General features: G+C 42.1%; 1 pseudogene; it reads left to right on the top strand.

Annotated features, from left to right (window-relative positions):
* The first annotated feature begins 2,507 nt into the window (after positions 1 to 2,507).
* On the top strand, positions 2,508 to 3,073 carry LOC135365280 (akirin-1-like; annotated as a pseudogene).
* The last annotated feature ends 14,016 nt before the right edge of the window (positions 3,074 to 17,089 follow it).

The following is a 17,089-nucleotide window of genomic DNA, read 5'->3' as shown; positions in this document are numbered from 1 at the left end:
TAGCAGTTAGAGCTCCATTTTTGATTGCACCTGATTAATAGCCTTTTTGATTTCAACTTGGTTAGATTTTAGTTCTTTTATTTCTCCAGAAAGGGTTTCTCTAATATCTCCCATGCTTTTTTCAAACCCAGCTAGTATCTTTAAAATCATGATTCTGAACTCTAGGTCTAACATCGTACTAATGTCCGTATTGAGTAGGTGATTTTTTTCATCTTGTCATTTTGTGCAGAGCACAATAGATGAATGAGAGAACAAAATGCTAAGAGGGTAACAATGACCCCAGAAACATATACACTAAACAAATCAGAAAAGACCTGAAACTGGGGGAAAAGAAAGGGAAATAAAAAAAGAAAAAGATTAAAAAGATTAAAAAAAAACAGGATATGATCAAATATGATCAGGCTGGTTCATACGTCAGTGCCACACACTAGATTTTGGGTGTATTTTGGTCTGTTAGGAGAAACTGCCTCCCACAAGTTTAAAGAAAGAAAAACTTACATATGTACAAAAATAAGGTTAAATACGATGAAGGGATGGAATATGACTGGAAAGATGAAAATTATAAAAGAATTGATAAGTTGTTTGAAAAAAGAAAGAAGAGGAATAAAGAAAAAACAGGAGGGTGAGAATGTGATCAGGAAGGAGACTAGAACAAAGCCATATACTAGAGATACAAAAAATAACGTTAAACTACTATGAAGGGATAGAATATGACTCTTACATGAAAAATATTTTTTTTTAAAAGGGAATGATAAGTTGTTGGTTGAAAAAGGGAAAAAGAAAAATTAAAAAAAAAAAAGCAAAAAAAAAAAAAAAGAAAATTAAAAATATTCACTTTGAAAGACCAAAGAATCATGGAAAAAAAGCCATGAAATCCATGTGCTGTATTCCCCTAGTGCTGGAGATCTGCCATTCTGATTGACTGGTAAACTTGGTCATGGCTGACTGATTTTTTTTTTTTTAAGATTTTATTTATTTATTTGACAGAGAGAGACACAGTGAGAGAGGGAACACAAGCAGGCGGAGTGGGAGAGGGAGAAGCAGGCTTCCGGAGGAGCAGGGAACCTGATGCGGGACCCTGGGATCATGACCTGAGCCGAAGGCAAACGCCTAACGACTGAGCCACCCAGGTGCCCCTCGGCTGGCTGTTCTTGCTGATCTTTTGGTGAAGGGTCCTGTTGCCGAGGTTCTCAAATGTCTTTTCCCAAGGAGTAATTACCCTGCCCTTGCTGGGGGCAGCACTAAGTAATCTGCTTGGGTTTGCTCTCAGGAGCTTTTGTTCCCTGCAAGCTTTCTGTACAGCTTTGGAGGCAGAGAGTGAAAATGGCACCCTCCCAATCTCCGCCCCAGAGGAGCCAAGAACTCGGGGCCCCACTCCTCAGTGAGCCCCCAGAAAAAAGCAGTCAATCACTCCCATCTCCCCAGTTTCTGGCTGCACCCCGTGATCACTCGGCCTGTGACGGAGCATTTCTATCTCTGGCACACGATCCCGTGTGGATTCTCTGAACCCAGCAGGTTCCTGAGGTGGCTCCTGTGCCACTCCTCCCAGGGGAGGAAGGGGAATTTCCCCGGATCTGCCACTTGTTGGGTCCCTGCTGGAGGAGCAGTGGCCCGACTGTGCCCCGGATCACAGTTTATGGCAACCCTGAGCTGAGCGCTGACTCCTCAGCTCTGTCTCTGCAGCCGGCTTCCCCGCTCCACTACCTGGGAGCTTGGCCACACTCAGGAACCCCTGGTCTTTCTGTGACTCCAAGGGTCTTGAGACCACACTGTCCCACAAGGGTTCCACCCCCCGCTTAGCCACTGGAGCAACGTCCCTCAGTGGAGCCGACTTCTCAAAGTTCCAATTTTGTGCTCGGCTCCTCTATCACTTGCCAGAAACGGCTGACGGAGGCCCCCTCCCCCACCGTCTGTCTTCCCAAATATCACCTCGGATTCACTTCTCCACACGTCCTACCTTCCAGAAAGTGGTCGCTTTTCTGTTCAGAGAGTTGCTGCTATTCTTCTCTTCGATATCTTGTTGAGTTCGTAGATGTTCAAAATGGTTTGATCCCTATCTAGCTTAATTCCTAGGACCAGACAAAATTTAGATCTCCTACTCCTCCGCCATCTTGCTCCTCCCCTAAAATCTATCTTATTTGGTGAATGGTTTATTATGGGACTCAGTCTGTTTTCTTAAATAAGTTATTTTCTTCATTGTTGATTTCAAGTGTTGTTTGTATATTTAGAACACAATTGTTTTTCACATGTATCTTTTGGAAAGAGATCCTTTTTTTCAAGATTTTCTGAGTCTGGAGCTTGCTGTTTATTTTTGAGTTTTTCCTTTCAGAGATCATAAGATTTTCATTTTAATAAATTGCAGCTTATCGATTTTTTTTTTTTTTTTACAAATAGCGCATGCCTCGGGATTGGAGCCGGCCTGGCTTGTGAGCTCCACTGAGGAGCCGGAGGTGGGGCTGCAGTTACCTCCACGTCTGTCCCTGGTCCCTGGCCCTTGAGGCACGGTGTGTGGGGCGACATTGAAACAGCCCAGGGAGTTCAAGGCCGGGCTGTGGAGTCCTGGTCCCCAAAGTGGCGGAGCTGCACCCCTCTGCCCGGCCCCACTCCGGGTCAGGCCCCCCGGACACAGAGACGCCACCGCTTCTCCAGAGCAGACCCCACCACCGACTCTGCAGCACCCCACCCTGCCCCACAACAATCCATGCCTTCCAACACTAGAACAAACTTTTCAGAACATAAGACAAGAATATAGTCCTTATCAGAGGTGGAGACATTTAGAAGCTGTTCTGAATCAGAGTGAAGCTTGTACTTTGGAAAGTCAGCCTCATTCCTCAGCACTCACAGCCCCTAGTTCTCCAGGTTCCTCCACGATGAAGAAGGACCAGCCCTCTTTTCCCCTCCAACAAGTCAGAATAATATGTGAGCATCTTTTAAAGACTATGAACATAAAATTCGGGAGGAGTATGAGCAAATCCTCAATACCAAACTAGCAGAATATGAACCTCTTGTGAAATGCACACATGATCAGATTATGTGACGATATGGGACAAGGACAACAAGCTATGTGTCCTGAAGCTTTCTTGCATATGTGGGTACCAGGTTTGACCTCAAGAGATGGCTGCTGTACAGTTTTTGCAACTGGTGTGTTACCACATTTTAGCTCCAACTTGGCATCCTGTGAACATGTAAACGTTTCTTCAGCTGCATTTCATACAACTTGGAAGACCTTTAAATTTTCTGGTTGCCACAAACATATCGTTTTTTCTGCTCATCCAATAAACAGCCGTGCCCTACTGTGATAGATTTTCCAAACAAAAATACCTGGAGCAGCAGTTTAGCAAAATATGCCCTCAGTGGCACTCAACAAATGGGGTATCCCAAGCACGGTTCTGTAAGAAGTGTGTGTGACTGTGTGTCTATATGTTTGTGTGTGTGTGAGGAATTAGGACAAACTGGAGACGGGCCGTTTGACACATGGACTCTGCCTAGCCATGTTGAAAAATACTTTGATTCCAAGCCTTCAAATACCCATGTGGAGTCTGTGCTCACCTCATTCACATAGAGAGCTCCTGGACACAGAACCGCTAAAAAGAAAAGGTCTCCCTGCAGCAGGAGCATCAGGGTTTGCTTGGGAGCATGACACAGGTGAGCGTGGGGCTGGGTCAGCCCCTGGTGGCACTGCTACTTGGGAGGAGCCCCTCTGCCTTTGTATCAGTTATTAAAAACAGAATTTGGACCCTTTGGTCAGGCTCCCCCAAATTCTTCTGAGAAGTGAGCATGTTCAACTGCTTGAGCTTTGTTTTGGCAACCCCCTGCCCAAAGTTGCTTTCGGACTGTTCTTCACCTTGTTTCCAAGGCTGTGCAACAGAAAGTAGCCTCTGTTCTGAGGAGGTGGAAGTTAAGTATACATTTATTATTTACTGTGACTTGTTCAGGACCCTATTTTACAAAATACCTCGTTTCCTTTATTATTGTTTCTGGAAAGGAAAGTTCTATTAAAATTGTCCTAGTTTGAATAGAGAACAGTTTTATTAATTAGGGCTTATGGTTTAGGAAAATGGTCCAGTTTCATTCTTCTGCCATCATGCAATCCAGTTGTCCCAACATCATTTGTGGAAGAGACTGTCTTCTTTTTCCACCAGATTTTTTTTTTCCCACGATGTGTTGAAGATTGGTCCAGGGTCCATTTCTTGGTTCTCTATTCTGTCCCATTAATCTATGTGTCTGTTTAAGCACCAGTACAATACTATCTCAATGACTACAGCTTTGTAATAGAGCTTAAAATCTGGAAACCTAATTCTTCCAGTTTTGTTTTTCTCTTTCAGAATTATTTTGGCTGTCAGACTCTTTTGTGGTTCTATACAAATTTTAGGATTACTTGTTCTAGTTCTGTGAAAAATGCTGCTCATTTTTGAAAGGGACTGCAGTGAATGTGTAGATTGGTAATGGTAGTATAGACATTTTAACAATATTCTTCCAATCCATTAGCATGGAGTGGTTTTCCATTTCTTTTTGTCCTCTTCAATTTCTTTAAGTGTTCTATAGTTTTCAGTGTAGAAATCTCTACCTCTTTGGTTAGGTTTATTCCTAGGTATCTTGGGTTTGGTGCTATTGTAAATGAGGCTGATTCCTTGATTTCTCTTTCTGCTGCTTCATTACTGGAAATGCAACAGATTTCTGTATATTGGTTTTATATCCTGCAGCACTGCTGAACATATTTATCAGCCCAGCAATTTGATGGTAGGGCCTTTTAAGTTTTATACATAGACTATCATGTCATCTGCATATACTGAAAGTTGAACATGTTTCTTGCCAATTTGGATGTTTTGTATTATGTTTTGTAATTTTCTTTTTGTTGCCTGATTGTTAAGTCTAGGATCTCCAGTACAATGTTAAATAATATTGGTGACAGTGGACTTCCCTGTCTTATTCCTGACTGTAATGGAAAAGCTCTCAGTTTTCCCATTCTGGGGATGATATTGGCCATGGGTCTTTATATATGGCTTTTGCTGTGTTGACTTTTGTTCCATCTATCCCAACTTTGTTGAAGCCTTTTACATAGAATGGATGCTCTACTTTTTCAAATGTTTTGTTTTGTTTTGTTTTGTTTTCTGCACCTACTGAAAGGATCATATGGTTCTTACCCTTTCTTTTATTAATTTGCTGTATCACTTTGATAGATTTCTGAATATTGACCACCCTTGCAGCCCAGGAATAAGTCTCACTTGCTCATGGTGAATAATTCTTTTAATGGACTGTTGGGTTTGATTTGCTAGTATCTTATTGAGAATATCTGCATGCATAGTCATCAGGGGTAATGACCTGTTCTTTTTTTAGTTTAGTCTATTAGTTTTGGTGTCAGGGTAATGCTGCACTCATAGAATGAATTTGGAAGTTTTCCTTCCGTGTCTACTTTTTGGAACAGTTTGAGAAGAATAAGGTATTAACTTATTCTATAAATGTCTGGTAGAATTCCCCTAGGAAGCCATTTGGCCCTTGACTTTTGTTTTTTGGGACATTTCTGATTACTGAATCAACTTCTTTGTGGGTTTAGGATTGTTCAAATTGCCTATTTCTTCCTCTTTCAGTCTTCATAGTATGCATGTTTCTAAGAATTTATTCATTTCTTCCAGGTTGACCAGTTTGTTGGCATATAAATGTTCATAACATTCTCTTAAAATTGTTTGTGTTTCTGTGGTGGTGTTTGTGATCTCTCCTCTTTCATTCATGATTTTGGTTATTTGATTCCTTTCTCTTTCATTTTGAGAATTCTGCCTTGGTGTTTATCTGTTTTATTAATTCTTTGAAAGAACCAGCTTAGTTTCATGATCTGTTCTACTATTTTCTTTTCTTCTTCTATATATCATATATCTGTGATCCAAACCTTTCCCTTCTTCTGCTTGCTATAGGCTTTATGTGCTGTTCCTTTTCTATGTCCTTTAGATATAAGTTTAGGTTGTGAATTTGAGGAGATGGAGGAATTTAACACAAGAGAAAGGAGGTAGTACTCGTAGCCACAGATTTAGTCAATACAGATATAACATATCTGAACTAGAACTCTAAACCAAGATTATAAAAATACTAGCTGGATTTGAAAAAAGCATAGAAGACGCAAGAGAATCCCTGACTGTAGACATAAAATTCTAAAATCTAGTCAGGCCGAAAATAAAAATGCTATTACTGAGATGCAGTCTCATGTGCAGGCCATAAAAATGAGGATGAATGAAACAGAAGAGGAAATCAGTGATACAGCAAAGTTATGGAAAATAAGGAAGCTGAACATGCATACTATCACGACTGAAATAGGAAAGACAACTATTAGATCATGAAGGTAGACATAGGGAACTCAGCAACTCCATAAGTGAAATAATATCTGTATTGAAGGAGTCCCAGAAGAGGAGTAGGCAAAGGGGGCAGAAGGTTTATTCGAACAAATTAAAGTTCAGAACTTCCTTAAAGCAAGAAAAGAAACAGGCATTCAAGCCTAGAGGCACAGAGAACTCCCCTCAAAATCAACAAAAAGAAGTCAACACCACGACATACTATAGTGAAACTTGCAAATTTAAAAGATAAAGAGAAAATCCTAAAAGCAGCTTGGGACAAAAAGTTCTGAAACTACAAAGGTTGACAGATAAGACTGGTAGCAGACCTGTCCACCGAGACCTGGTAGGGCAGAAAGGACTGGCATATTCAATGTGCTATGATGGAAAAATATGCAGCCAAGAATACTATATCCAGCTAGGCTGTTTTTCAGATAAATAAAATTAAAGGAATTCATGTACACCAACCCAGTCCTGCAAGAAATATTAAAGGGGACACATAGACCAGAAAGAGATCCCGAAAGTAACAAAGACCAGAAAGGAACAGAGAAAATCCACAGGTACATCAACATTACAAGTAACACGATGGCACTAAATTCATATTTTTCAATAATTACTATAAATATAAATGAATAAAATGGTCCAATCAAAAGACAGAACGTGTCAGATTGGATTAAAAAAATGTTATACAAAAAAAAAAAGACTCATCAATATACTGCCTATAAGAGATTCATTTTACATACAAAGACACCTCTAGATTTAAAAATGAGGGGGTAAGAACCAATTATCATGCTAATGGCCATCAAAAGAAAGCTGGAATCTTATGCCAGAAGAAACAGATTTTAAAACAAAGATTAAAAGATATGTAGAAGGACAATATATCATCATAAAAGGGTCATCCAACCAGAAAATCTAACAAATGTAAATATCGATGCCTATAACTTAGGAGCAGTCAAATGTATAAATTATTTAATAATCACCTTAAAGAATCTCACTGATGATAATACAATAATAGTGGTGGACATTAACACTCTACTCATAGCAAAGGATGAATTATCTAAGCAGAAGATAACCAAGGATACAAGGGCTTTGAATGACACACTGGACCAGCTGCACTTAATAGATATATTCAGAGCATTTCATCCTAAAGCAGCAGAAATTACATTCTTCTTGTGTACACATGGAACATTCTCCAGAATGGATTACATACTTGGTCATAAGTCAGGCATCAACTTCTTGAAAAAGTTTGAGATCGTGCCATGCATATTTTCAGACAACAAGGTGATGAAACTTGAAGTCAAAGACAAGAAAAAATAGAAGGACCACAAACACATGGAGGTTAAAAACGTCCTACTGCAGAATTAATGGGTCAAACGCACATAATGAATTTTAAAAATACATGGAAGAACATGAAAATGAAAACATGACAGTCGAGAATAATTGGGATGCAGCAATGACAGTGCTTTGAGGGAAGTATATAGCAATACAGGACACCCTCAAGAAACAAGAAAAGTATCAAATGCATAACCTAAGCTTACACCTAGAGAACGTGGAGAAAAAAAAATAAAGTCTAAATCCAGCAGGAAATGAAAAATAATAAAGATTAGAGCAGAAATCAATGATAAAGAAAATAAACAAAACAAAACAAAAAAACAGTAGAACAGATCAATGAAATTAGGAGCTGGTTCTTTGAAAGAATTAATAACATTGCTAAGACTTATCAAAAGGAAAGGGAAAGGACCCGAATAAGTAAACACCTGAATGAAAGAGGAGAGCCTACAACGAACACCCAATAAATGCAAACAGATATAAGAAAATATGACCAATTATATCTCAACAAATTGGGCAATCTGGAAGACATGGATACATTCCTAGAAACATAAACTACCAAAACTGAATCAGGAAGTTATAGAAAACCTGAACAGACCCCAAACCAGTACAAAGTATTCAATTAATAATCAAAAATCTCCCAACACACGAGTGTCCAGGGCCAGATGGCTTCCTAGGGGAATTCTACCAAACAGTTAAAGAAGAATTAATACTTATATTTCTGAAACTATTACAAAAAATAGAAATGGAAGGAAAATACCAGACTCATTCTATGAGGCCAGCATTACCTTGATCCCAAAACCAGACAAGGACCACCATTAAAAGGACAATTACAGACCAGTATCCCTGTTGAACAAGGATGCATATATTCTCACCAAGATACTGCCAATAGGATCCAACACAGTTAAAGGATTATTTACCACGACCAAGTGGGATTTATTCCTGGGCTGCAAGGGTGGTTCAACCTCTGAAAATCAATATGAAACACCACATAAAAAGAAAGGACAAGAACCACAGGAGCCTCTCAATAGATGCAGAAAGAGCATTCCACAAAATACAGCATCGTTTCATGAAAAAAACTCCACCATGTAGAGAGAGGGGAACATAACATCATAAAGGCCATATAGGAAAGACCCAAAGTAAATGTCACCCTCAAAAGGGAAAAACAGAGATTTTCCCCTCTGTGCAAGAACACGGCAGGCATGTCCACTCTCACCACTGCTGTTCAATGTAGTACAGGAAGTCCTAGCCTCAGCAATCAGACAACAAAAAGAAATATAAGGCATCCAAATCAGCAAAGAAGAAGTCCAACTCTCATTCTTTGTGATCCATCTCTCTGTTTTCCCGGTTACCATCAAAACCATATGTTCACCCTGCCTGTGTCCAAGCATTTTTAGCTCAGGCATGGGACTGAGTTCCAAATCTCCAAATGTTCAGCATGGATTCGTGTGGTTCCTCTCGTGGAGGATCTCCCATGCTGCTGCCTTTGGCCACCCTATGTCAGGAAAGCAATCGCACAACCATGAATCGGTTAGCAGTTTATGGCAATACAAAGCAGAAAGCTGGCAGCTAGACTCACTGTTCTCAGGCAGGGTTCCCGTTCCTAAAGCTGGGTCGTAAGGTAGCTCTATTTTTAACTTTTAGAAGTCTGGGAACTCTGTCATACTCAGGCACCTGCCATTTTCATGAGACTCCAGGGATCCTGAGACCACTCTGTCACACCCAGGATTCAACCTGGCTTCCCCAACTAAGCACGTTTAAGCCAGGAACACCCCCAAAAGAGCAAACTTCTAAATGTTACCATTTTGTTCTCCACTGCTTATAAAACTTTGCTGTATCCTCCTCAAGCCCCCCTCCCCACCCCTGTATCCTCAGCTATGTCACACCAGATTCACGTCTCCACACCTCCTACCTTCCAAACGGTAGTCACTTTTCTACTTGTAGACCTGCAGCACTTGTTTTCTCAGATACTTGATTGATGTCCTGGGTGTTCAGAATGATCTGATAACACTGTAGCTGTATTCGAGGGAGGAGATAAATCTTAACTCCTCCCGCTTGATCTTTCTCGTTGGATTCTGGACATGAAGACTGTGAACTTCCTGACAGGCTGGATTTTGTCACCCCCCTTCTATGAGAGCTGAATGTTGTTTTGTCAAGCAGGTAATGACTTCTGACAAAGCTTTATCCTTTCTAGTTTTAGGTTTATTGTTTGAAGATATACCAAACATAATATCTACCATTTTCTACACTTTTACTTAAGCTTTGATGGAAGAACGGAGAGTAGCATCTACTCGACTGCCATGTTATCAACTTACCCCTGAAGTGTGACGTTTCCTGAGGTCTTAATAGCCCATGTCTTCATTAATATCGGTGTCTGCATTTTAGTGAATGGTGCCAGTGAGTGACACATTTAGCTTTCTACTGGTGAAGTCCTTTCTCCCTCACCATGAACTTCACTATGAATACATCCCAAATATGATTTTTTCATCTTGAAGGAAAGTTAATCTGCTTTCTTTTAAAACATGGCTTCCAGACAATGATGTCAGCAGGGACACTGAGAAATCCATAGATCGTTGGCAATCTGAGCTTCCTGATGACTGGCCACCCGAATGGGGACAACCTGAGAATGTCCTGGTGATTGGCCAGGACATAGTTGTGACATCACAAGAAGGCATTGTGATACCCCAGGGCTGTTATAAAAGCCTCAGAAAGACTGAAGCTGCACTAAGGAGAGAAATGGCCCTCAGCCACAGCTCTTCCTGCTATTCCTCAAATTATCTGCCCACTTCTCTGTCCCTGCCCATGGCAAGCCACCTGCCCACACCTCCTGCCATGCACCTGGCAACTCCTAGACCAGTTTCTCACTGTGAGTATGGCCTGGCTACTCAGGGGCACATTCCCATTTCTCATATGGGAGCGGGACACTGGAAATCAGAGCACCGAGGATTCTCCGCCACCTGGGCCCCACACCTCTGGGTTCAGAACACGGCTCAGCACAAGAAAGCTGAGTCCACATCCTGACGGTGCACTGAGCACCCTACTACTTTGGAGCCCTCCCACCCAGCTCAGCACAGGGACCATGAATGATTGAATATCCATCTGACCCGATGTGCAAAATGTGTACAATGACTCCAGACTCCTGGCAGAGAGGGAGTTTTATGAAACAAGTAAGTACTGGGAGATGGACTCGCTACATCATTGGATACAGTGCCAGTCCTTGAAACACATGCCCTCAGACCAAAAGCTGTCTGACCTAGCTCAGCAGCTGAACTACTACTACTACTACTACTACTACTACTACTACTACTACTACTACTACTACTAATTGTTTTAGGATGAAGTGCTCTCAACATTTCTGTTAAGGCCATCTGGTCCAGTATGACATGCAAAGCCCTGTTTCCTTGGTGCTCTGCTTAGATGATCTGTGCATTGCTGTGATTGGGGTGTTAACGTCCCTTCCAATTATTGTATTATTTTCAAAGTTTTTCTTTAATTTTGTTATTAATTGGTTTATATATTTGGGTGTTCCCAAGTTAGGGGCATCAATATTTAAAATTGTTAGATTTTTTTGTGGCCTAGACCCCTTTATTATGATATACTGTCCTTCTTTATCATTATTATACTCTGGTTTACTATCTAGTATGTCTGATATAAGGATGGCTACTCCACCTTTCTTCTCATGTCCACTAGCATGACAAGTGGTTCTCCACCCATCACATTCTGTCTGATGGTGTTTGCGTCTAAAATAAGCCTCCTGTAGACAGCATATTGATGGGTCTTGTTTTTGTTTTTGTTTTTTTTAATCCAATCTGATAGCCTGTGTCTTTTGATTGGGGCATTTAGCCCATTTACATTCAGGGTAACTATTGAAGGATAGGAATTTAGTGCCATTGTACTGCCTGTAAGGTGACTGTTACTGTAATTGTCTGTGTTCCTTTCCAGTCTATGTTGCTTTTAGGCTCTCTCTTTGCTTAGAGGACCCCTTTCAGTTTTTTGTAGGGCTGGTTTTGTGTTTGCTAATTCCTTTAGTTTTTGTTTGTCCTGGAAGCTTTTTAACTCTCCTCTATTTTTAATGGCAGCTTAGGTGGATATAGTATTCTTGGCTGCATATTTTTCTCATTTAGTGCTCTGAATATATCATGTCTGTCCTTTCTGGCCTGCCAGGTCTCTGTGGATAGGTCTGTTGCCAATCTAATGTTTCAACCATTGTAGGTTACAGATCTCTTCTCCCGAGCTGCTTTCAGGATTTTCTCTTTGTCTCTGAGACTCCTAAGTTTTATTATTAGATGTCAGGGTGTTGACCTATTTTTATTGATTTTGAGAGGGGTTCTCTGTGCCTCCTGGATTTTGATGCCTTTTTCCTTCCCCAAATTACGGAAGTTCTCTGCTCTAATTTGCCCCCCTCTCTCTTTCTTTTTCTTCTGGGATCCCAATTATTCTAATGTTTCATCTTATGGTATCACTTATCTCTCAAATTCTGCCCTCGTGATCCAGTAGTTCTTTATCTTTTTCTCAACTTCTTTATTTTCCATCATTTGTTCTTCTATATCACTAATTCTCTCATCTGTCTCATTTATCCTAGCAGTTAGAGCCTCCATTTTGGATTACCTCATTAACAGCCTTTTTGATTTCGACTTGGTTAGATTTTAGTTCTTTTATTTCTCCAGAATGGGTTTCTCTAATATCTGCCACGTTTTTTTCAAGCACAGCTAGCATCTTGAAAATCATTATTCTGAACTCTAGTTCTGACGTCATACTAATGTATGTATTGATTAGGTCCCTAGCAGTCGGCACTGTCTCTTGTTCTTTTTGTTGAGGTGATTTTTTCCATCTTGTCATATTGTCCAGAGGAGAATAGATGAATGAGAGAACAAAATGCTAACGGGGTAACAATGTCCCCAGAAAATATACACTGAACAGATCAGAAAAGACCTGAAACCGGGGAAAAGAAAGGGAAAGGAAAAAAAAAAAAAAAAAGAAAAGAAAAAGATAAAAACAAACAAAAACAAAACAAAACAAAAACATAATATGATCAAATATGATATGGATGGTGCATAGATCAGTGGCACATTACATTTTGGGAGTGTTTTGCTCTGTTAGAAGAAAGTGCCTCCCAACATTTTAATGAAAGAAAAACTTGTATATGTACACAAATAATGATTAATACTATGAAGGGATGGGGTATGAGTGTAAAGACGAAAATTTTAAACGATTGTATAAGAGGAATTGATAAGATAAGAAGTTGTTTGAAAAAAATAAAGAAGAGGATTTAAAAAAAACGGGGGGAGAGAATGTGATCAGGCAGTAGATTAGAACAAAGCCATACATTAGAGATTTAGGGTATATTTTGGTCTGTTAGAAGAAACTGTATCTCAAAATTTTAAAGAGAGAACAACTTATATATATACCAAAAATAAGGGTACCTACTCTGAAGGGATAGAATATGACTCTAAAAATGAAAAATAAAAAATATTTGTTTTAAAAAAGGGATTGAAAGGATGTTGTTTGAAAAAAGGAAAAAGAAAAATTAAAAAAAAAAGTTAAAACAATTAACTTTGAAAGGCTAAAGAATCATAGTAAGAAAGTCATGAATTCTATCTGCAGTATTCCCCTAGCGCTGGAGTTCTGCCGTTCTCATTGATCGGTAAACTTGGTCTTGGCTGGCTGTTCTCGCTGATCTTCTGGGGGAGGGGCCTGTTGCCATGGTTCCCAAATGCCTTTGCCAGTGGTGGAAGTGCCCCGCCCTTACCAGTCTGGGATAAGTCATCTGCTTGAGTTTGCTCTCTGGTACCATTTGTTTCCTGCAAGCTTCCCGTAGAGCCTGGGAGGACGAGAGTGAAATGGTGGCCTCCCAATCTCTGCCCCATAGGAGCCGAGAACTCCGGGCCCCACTCCTCAGTGAGCCCCCAGAGAAAAGCGGTCAATCACTCCCTTCTCCCCGGTCCGGGTGCACACTGTGCTCACCTGGCCTGTGACCGAGCATTTCTCTGGCACCCGACCCCATGTGGAGGCTCCAAACCCAGCAGATCCCTCCGGTGCGCTCCCGCGCCACTCCTCCCGGAGGAGGAAGGGGAGTCTCCCCGGATCTGCCGCTTGTTGGGTCCCTGCTGGAGAAGCAATGGTCCGACTGTGCTGCGGATCATGGTTTATGGCAACCCCGAGCTGAGAGCCCAATCCCCAGCTCCATCTCTGCAGCTGGCTTCCCCGCTCCGATACCTGGGAGCTCTGCTGCACTCGGGCACCCCCGGTCTTTGTGTGACCCTGAGGGTCCTGAGACCATACTGTCCCAGCGAGGGTTCCATCCCCTGCTTAGCCACGGGAGCTATGTCCCTCAGTGGAGCAGACTTTTAAAAGTTCCGATTTTGTGCTCCAAGGCTCTATCACTTGCCAGAAGCGGCCAATGGAGGCCCCCTCCCCCACCATCTATCCTCCCAAATATCGCCTCTGATTCACTTCTCCACACATCCTACCTTCTAGAAAGTGGTTGCTTTTCTGTTCAGAGAGTTGTTGCTATTCTTTTCTTTGATCTCCTGTCGAGTTTGTAGGTGTTCAGAATGGTTTGATCCCTATCCAGCTGAATTTCTGGGACCAGACAAAATCCAGGTCTCCTATTCCTCCACCATCTTTCTCCGCCCCTCCCTTCTGTGTCTGTTTTTATGACAGTACCGTACTATTTTGATTACTAAACATTTTGATATAATTTGAAGATTGGAATCGTGCTGCCTCCCATTTCCTTTTTTTTTTTTTTTTTTTTCAGTATTGCTTTGGCTATTAGGGATGTTTTCTGGTTCCATACAAATTTTAGGATTGCTTGTTCTAGCTCTGTGAAAAGTGCTGTTGGTATTTTGATAGGGATTGCATTAAATGTGTGGATTGCTTTGGGGAGTATAAACATTTTCACATTCTGTTCTTCCAACCCATGAGCATGAAAATCTTTCCATTTCTTCCTGTCATCTTCAATTTATTTCATTCCTATTTTGTAGTTTTCAGAGTACAGGTCTTTCCCTTCTTTGGTTAGGTTTATTCTTACGTATCTTATTATTTTGAGTGCAATGGCAAACAGCATTGTTTTCTTAGTTTTTCATTCTCCTGCATCATTTATACTGTACACAAATGCAAGAGAGTTCTGCACCTTGATATTATACCCTGGGACTTTACTGAATCCATTGATCAGTTCTGGTAGATTTTTGCTGGGATCGTCAGGGTTTTCTGTATAGAGTATCATGTCATCTGCAAACAGTGAAAATTTTACTTCTTCCTCGTTTGGCTGCATTTTATTTCTTTTTGTTGTCTAATTGTGGGAGATCCATAGGGCAGTCAAATCCCCAGAAAACCAGACTTGCCAGGAGCCTTTTGACCAAACCCCCTCCGACCAAGCTTGGCACAAGGCAAATATGTCATCTGCATAGAAGGGTGACCAGGAGCCTTAGGACCATGGGCCCTCCATCTCAGCTTTGTACAAGGCAAAGGAATCACCAAGACCCTGGGCCAAGTGCATGAGCACCGATGAAACAAAGAACAGCACAACTGAATCCTCAGAAAATCAGGCCTCCTGGGAGTCTCGAGAATATGAAACCTCCAACCGAGCTCTGCACTGCCCAAATGAGGACCCTTGACACCAGGCTGAGGTAGAATCGTCTGAACAGGAGCCCTCCAACACAGCCAAGCACTGGGCACAAGAATCCCCTGGACACCAGGCTGAACAGAAGCACCCTGAGATCACGAGGACACCATCCCTGCCAACCACAGGGGTAATCAGGTCCCCAGGACACCAGGAGCACTTAGGCTAGGAGCTTTCCAACACAGTCTGGCATGGATAAATAAATCACCTGGACCATAGACTGCAAAGGAGCCCTCAGAAGAAAAGCTATCCAACCCAGAAGAGCATATGGCAATCAGGTTCTCAAACACAGGATTTTGAGGAGCCCTCTGAGCAAAACCCCTCCAACCAGACCTGTCAGTGGAAAAATATATTATCTGGACAGTGGGCCCAGCAGGAGCCTTAAGTCCAAAAGCGCTCCAACCCAACTCAGCACCAGGGAAAGGAGCCACCTGGAACCTGGGACAAAGAAGGGGAGTCTTCGACTGCTGTACAAAAAATGGCAACAAAGTCCCCAGAACACCAGCCCCAATAGATGCCCTGAGAGCATGACACCACCAACCCAGTGGCACACTGGGCAAAGGAGTGTCCTGGACACTGGGTTGAGGGGGAGTCCTCTATCTGGGAGCTCTTCAGCCCAAGAAAGCCGAGGGCAATTGAGTCCTCAAAACACTGGGCCAAACAGGAAACTTCACACTCTCCAACTCAGCTTGGCAGTGGGCAAAGGACTCACTTGGAAACAGGATGACTGGACTCCCTCCAAATGAGGGCTCTTCAACTAAGGAGATAGCTGGCAATTGAGTCCCTAGAACACCAGGCCCACTGGGAGATCTGGGACCCCAAGCCTTCTCTTTCAGCTTGGCACTGGGCTGAGTCTCTCAGACATCAGGCTGAGCATGAGAACTCTGACCCAAAACCCTCCAACCCCACAGAGCACAGGACAATTGGGTCCCCAGAACACAGGTTGGCTGGGAGCCCTCTGGTCATGACTCCTCCAACTCAGCTCTACACTGGGCCAAGAAGTCTCTAGAACACTAAACTGACTGGAAGCCTTTTAACTAAGGCGACCCGAGGACAAGTGAGTCACCAGTGCCCAGGGATACACTTCAGCTTAAAGTCCTTGTGGCTTGTCACCTGAGTAGCCCTCATCTTTTTGAGAATTATCCTCAAGAGAAAAGGATACCAGGTGCCTGGTGGTTCAGTTGGCTAAGCGACTGCCTTCGGCTCAGGTCATGATCCTGGAGTCCCTGGATCGAGTCCCACATTGGGCTCCCTGTTTGGCAGGGAGTCTGCTTCTCCCTCTGACCCTTCCGACCCTCCCCCCTCTCATGTGCCCTTTCTCTCAGTCTCTCTCAAATAAATAAATAAAATCTTTAAAAAAGAGAGAGAGAGAGAGAGAGAGAAAAGGATACCAAGCCAAAAAGCGGAGTCAAACCAAAAGTTTGGAGAGTTTCAAATAGAACCCATAGCAGGAGATGAGGTGCGGGCACTGGAGGGGATTGTAGAAGAGACCCCAGGCCCTGAGTACAGAGGACTCATTGGCAAAAATCCTCCAGATGAAGGAGAGGTGCTCCATCCTGGAAGGAGAGGTGGATACCTTAGAAAAACAAGTCAAGTAGTGGGGAGAGAAGCAGGCTCAGGTCTATGAGGTGGAGAGATTTTTGGGGTACATCAATGACTTGCTGGAAGTTTTGCCTCCCAGGCAACGTCATCCAAGTGGTGATGTCCCTGCACTCTCCCAATCAAGATGACATAAATGCGGAGCTTGTAAAAGTTTGGTCATCTCCAGGAGTGAGAGTTTTAATATTTTTCAGAGGCCTAAATAACTTAAAACCATTAT

The sequence above is a fragment of the Mirounga angustirostris genome, unplaced genomic scaffold (genome assembly GCF_029215605.1).
Source record: "Mirounga angustirostris isolate CCGP_5_RB_7025 unplaced genomic scaffold, mMirAng1.0.hap1 SCAF_7, whole genome shotgun sequence".
Taxonomy (NCBI): domain Eukaryota; kingdom Metazoa; phylum Chordata; class Mammalia; order Carnivora; family Phocidae; genus Mirounga; species Mirounga angustirostris.
This window is presented reverse-complemented; position numbering and strand designations above follow the sequence as displayed.